The following is a 6,000-nucleotide window of genomic DNA, read 5'->3' as shown; positions in this document are numbered from 1 at the left end:
GAGACAGAATAACAAAAATAACTACTACCAAATACTCTTTCTGCACTAGTGTCCTTCGACCATTGGCCAACATATTCCTCTTCTCATTTCCAGAAATTTTCATTTTTATTACATCTCATATCTAAGTTTTCTTTTTATCAAAAGATATATTTCAAGTTCCTATTTTCTAATTATGACTATTTTGTCAAAGACTTTACTATGATATAAATTTGTAATTAATTTAATAGTAAAAGCACATATATCCGGTAAAAAAAATCTTGAATGGTAGAAGCACATAAAGTAGATTGGATTTTACTGTAAAATGGTTAGTTTTCTAACATGAAAATAAGTAATTTCTAAAATAAATGTTTTTCATCTATCCAGCATATTAAAGATTAATATAATAATTTGAAATCTTTTAAGAAATAAAGATAAAAATGTTATAGGAACTGAAATCCAAATTCACACATATTGTACGAACAATTATTTCTAATTTTACAGGAATGAAAACAAATTATAAGGACCAAAATGGATACTATTAGTTTATATGGACTAAAAGTATATTAAGTGTTATTACATATTATCTGTACTAAGGAGATTCTGCGTATTTGTTTTCTTTTTACTCTTTCAGATTTTTTTTTAATTTAAACTATTATTCAAAGAAAAAATTACTTATACAATAAATAAATTATTTATAATAAAATTATACAAATTATTTGTTTTTATAAAAAAAATTATAAAAATTAATTTAATAATAATTTTTTATTTTAATAATATATTTTTTACTACAATAAAAAAAATTGAACACTCGATAACACATATGCTTTTAGTGATATATAAATAAAAGTTATATATAATATACAAGTAATTATTTATAAGTTGATAATGAATTATTCATCACTTATCTTTAAAGAAAATATTTAACTTAATTAGTTTATAAAGAGAATATTTCGGTATTAGTTGTTATATAATTGTTTTATATATATCACCTCTATTCAAAGAAAATGTTTAAGCTCTTTTCGTAACATTTTCAAAAGAGAAAAATATAAAACAATATCCATAAAATAAAATTAATTTGCATATGAATTTTAAAAATTATAAAAAAAAAGGATTAATTCTATATATGTATTTTAACTTATAAATAATTTTGACTTTTTTTAATTTTTCTATTTTAAAAGGTCTTATGAAGAGTAAACAAATACACCTTAACCAAAACAAGTTAGCTTTACCTTATGAAAAAGAAAATAAAAGATTTAGCTAATTTTGATACAACAAGCACATTAGTTGTTCAGTCCCATGTTGATAATTAACATAGCAACCTATGCATTGGGGCATGTCTCACTTTCTTTCTCTTAAGATGTTGATACTTCTAATAACCTGGTACAATGAGCTAAAGCAACTTAATTTTAAGAAGTTGCGTGTATCCAATGAAAGAAGGCCACGTGTAAAGTTGAAGTACATTCTAACACGTGGCAGCTTCTGAATGCTTGCCCTGTGTGGTATCCATCAATGCTATATGTCACCATAAAGTGACCCATGTAGCCAAAGACGAGATAGAAGAGACACAGAAAATAAAGACAGATGAGGGTTTAACTTAGAACTTCATCAAAGGCTATGGTCCTTTATTTTGTGGTCGATGAGTTGTGCAAGGAAGAGACATTATCATCTAGTTGTTAGCTCATCATATTCTCCATAAAGGTAGAAGAGGGTAAAATTCTTTCGAGGTTGAGGGAGAGTTTGTCAGATTCACATTTATGGGAAATTATCAGAAGATTCAAGTGTAGAATCAAAGATCTCACGTTGAATGAAAATCAATTAGATGAAAATTATACGAGGAAAAAGATTTAAAAATTCATTGTGTTAGAATTAGTTGAAAATGATGTTAAATCACTTATATTTAGATGATTCATGACTCCAAACTTAATAAATGTACATCTTTTAACTCATACAAACTCTATTTTAATAACTCTAAGAGGAAAAAATTTAATATCTTGACAAGAAAATATGTATTTAGTGTCAGTCAAAAGTCGATAATTATTAGTGTTGGATTTGTGTTGCATATCATATGAGAGTCTAAAATCATGGACGCTAATTTGTTAACATCGATCGTTAAAGTTGACTCTAAATAGCGTTGGTTTAACAAATACTAAGTAAAGTTATAAAAATAACGACTTATAACAATATATTATCTAATATATCGAATATTTTAAGGGGGGGGGGGGTGAATATGATGGGTACGGGAACATGGACAAGGAGAATATGTACATACTCATTCACATTCTCATATCTAATTGAAAAATTCAAGTATTGCCCATACCTACAGCCATACCCAGTCAATGCGAAGATTCTCCATCAAAATGGACGAGTTGAATAATATTCACATAGACAAGTTTATTTGTAACCCCTAACACTAAGTCATCACTAATTTTTAAATTGATTTGTTCATTAATATAATTTAGAGTAGGCTAAGCTAATGCTAATGCGGTTTTTTATTTTAAACTATTTAATTTAGCATCGGTTTGAGCGACGCTAATGACATTAGATTAAAAATAAAATTCTCACAAAGTACCTCCTTATTTAACAAATATAAATGACAAAAAAAAATAGCAAAATATAAGGGATGAAAAAGATGAATGTGTATAAGAAAGATAAATGTGGATAAAAGAAATGAGTATGAAGGAAGAAAATATATGAGAGCTATTTACGTCAAATATTTATGATTTTTTAAGTCATGTAACACTTCGACATGGACGCAAGTGACATAAATTTAAGTCGAACTTAAATTCTGACGTAAAAGTTCAACATTTACGTCAAACATAAGATCATCTAACATAAAAAGTGCAAGATAGAGTATTACGACAACTCAAAATTTATATCAAGTAATGCATGGTCTTACATAAATATTGATTTTTTTTTAAATGGTTTCATTTTGGCTTAAACCAAAATTTAATATACAGAAAATTTCCAACACAACAAATTTTTAACTAAAATTTCAATAATAAAAAAATTTAATTTGACCTAAAAATGAACTAAATAAGAAAATAAAGTTGATTAAGAACATTATTCATGTTGCAAGATGTAGATTGTAGATTGCTTATTATTCTCTTATTTGTTGGATGTCCTGCTATGACAATGAAGATTGATCATTAAAGACATGAAATAATTCACTTTACATTATTATGTAGTACTCACAAAAGTAAAATACACTTCAATCAATGTTAGGTGTTACCTTTATCCAGTTGTCAATAATACTCACAAAGAATGATGACTTTCATCTAATACATAATGTAGTAGCCATACGGCAATTTCAATCGAGGATGGAAGTCTCATCTAAGCATGAGACAAGCTGGACCATCCCACAGGCAGCAACAACAACAACCTTCCTTGTATAAAAAGCAAACAAAGTTGGAGGAGACACTTTAACACTTCATGCAAGTGTCTCTTTCAAATCACATGAGCATAGAAGCTTCAATTCGTAATTTGGAAACTCAACTCAGACAATTGGCAAAGATATAGTAGAGGAGAAATTTGAGAAGAACTTCACAGCCAATACTGAGGCAAACCCAAGAGAGCATTGCAATGCTATTATAACATGGAATGAGAATGTGTACAAAGAAAGAGAGAGAAAAAGAGAGGAAAAGAAGGACAATGGAGAGAATGAAGATAGAAATAAAGATATAGAGAATAAAAAGGAGGTGGAGAAAATTGAGAAAAGAAAAAAAAAGAAAAGTTGGAGAAAGTCCTTCCATATCCTGAATAAATAGAAATTGGCACGGTGGAAATAAATAACTTGATTGAGAAAAATATAAGATAAAAACTTCACCGGGATTGGGTTTCATAATTCCATTCAAAGTAAAAACAACAAAAAATATATTTCTAATTCCCGACTCTAGTATTCACACCACTATGTAACAAACCGTAATGTCTTAGGGACAAGTCTAAACTTTAATTAGAATCTTAATGTCTTAGACATTTCCTTATTAATATTTTGCATTAAGCCTTAAGTTCAGATGTTAAGAATGACTAATGATGTACTCTATGTTTAGATGCACAATCAATCAATTGTCTATTCTAGTCTAGGTTATAATATCATGTCCAATGATTAAATACCCACAAATATGCAATCAATAATTATCATGTAGTAAGGATCAAGAATAGAACATAAGAGTATGGACAAAAAATATATTAAATGAAGAATTCACAAAGGATTAAGAATACATTACACTCAACCTCTGTGAATAAGGGAATTAGCTACTCTTGGACATACTAAACACAAGGCTGATGTTGAAATTGAATGTCTCTAGTCTTCAGAATGTCCTTCTACCTTCAAGTGTAAAGATATCAAGTTTCTTTCTCTCCTTGTGTGTGTTTTTGACCTATGTCAGGCCCACAATTTATAAACTTTCAAAATTGGACTAGGCCTAAAATTTGGACTTGATTTGGTACTTGAGTAAATTGTAAGAGATAATCCTTGATATATATCTTTTAATCTTTGGATATTCCATATCTTTTAATTATTCCTCAATTATCTTGATTGGTAATTTGAGTAACCAACTTTGTGGATATCTGATATTGTTGATAATCTTTGACTATTCAATTTTTCACTCATTTTGTTGATAATATTCCTAAATCTCTAAGATTTCCACTTATTTTCAAAATATAATCCATACATTTATCTTTTCCACTTTTATTGAATAAAACTTGAAATATCAAATAAAATCCAAAAATAAAATAATAATAAATATTAAAATAAAAACATGATAATGCCAATTATCAGTATCCAATACATGTATCGTATCTATGCATCAAGGGGTAAGGACTATGCTCACTCAAACAACCTCAAAAACAATATAAGTTGCTCTTTGAGTCTAGTGTTCAAAACAAGAAAGGGACTCTAGCTTCTCATCAAGCATTTGGTGTAGTAACTATTGAATTTGATTCAGTTTTTCTTCAAATCACATCTCCATTTTATGCAAGGCATCCTGATTGTAAGAATTAACATTTCTTAGTGGTGGTGGACTGAAGTAATCTTGGAGTCCCCATTTCCCACTAGTACCACAAACATATCTTGAGTTCTTTGATCTTTCTATAGTTGTCATCGAAATATTGTCTTTACCATGGTAAACAATGAACCTTGTGTGACATGTTCAACTAAAGAATCACGTAAAATATGATAAATAATTAAGTCTAAATCTAATTATGAGTCCTATGAATGTCAGGGGAGTCATCTGCCCATTTGATCTAGTGTGGGAAACCTTCCAATTGTCATAGTAGAGAGAAAGAGATACAAGGTCAGCGATGTCTCTACTCGATCTTCATGAGGCATTGCTTCAATAATGTGTACCCCCTTGTGACAGTAGGTGGGATACATCATTCAATTTTTGTTATTCTTGGGCGATTAATCTTTTTTCCTGCAACACAAGTAAAAAATGAGACATTAAAAAATTGCATTATTATATCATTATAACAATTGTCAAAAACTAACTTGCCAGCACTAGTGGAAGATGAATCAATAACGACTTATTATGACAGGTGTAGTCCACCTGTCAAAATAAGTTGATAGTTGTCCTTTTTGTAATAAAAGTAAGAGTTATTATGATAGGTAGAAGGAGACCTGATATAATAAGTGAAGAGGGCAAAATTATTATGCACGTGCTCTAGACCTATCATAGTAGTGAAACATGGTGGCATAAAACATAAATATAATGAAAAGTTATTATGTCAGGTTTCGTAAGACCCGTCATAATAAATTTTACTATGTTTCTTAGTTGATGTTTTATTTATAACATTTGTGTAGTTCTAATTAACTTGCTACGATCATTTTTATTTGTTGTTATGATTACTTGTTTTTATTTGTTGTGTAAGGCTTTGTTAATTGATACTTTCGGAAGAGGTTCCGAAGAATGCACCCTTGGCCAATCGTATTGATGTTTGGAGGGTTTCCCAAGAACGTGTCCAAGGCCAAACGAAATGATAATGATGTTAGGTGGGGTCTCTTACGGACGCTCTCATACCCTTAAT

This window comes from Vigna unguiculata, chromosome 4 (genome assembly GCF_037176805.1).
Source record: "Vigna unguiculata cultivar grain cowpea cultivar isolate G323 ecotype 2 chromosome 4, ASM3717680v1, whole genome shotgun sequence".
Classification (NCBI taxonomy): domain Eukaryota; kingdom Viridiplantae; phylum Streptophyta; class Magnoliopsida; order Fabales; family Fabaceae; genus Vigna; species Vigna unguiculata.
Note: the sequence above shows the minus strand (reverse complement) of the source record.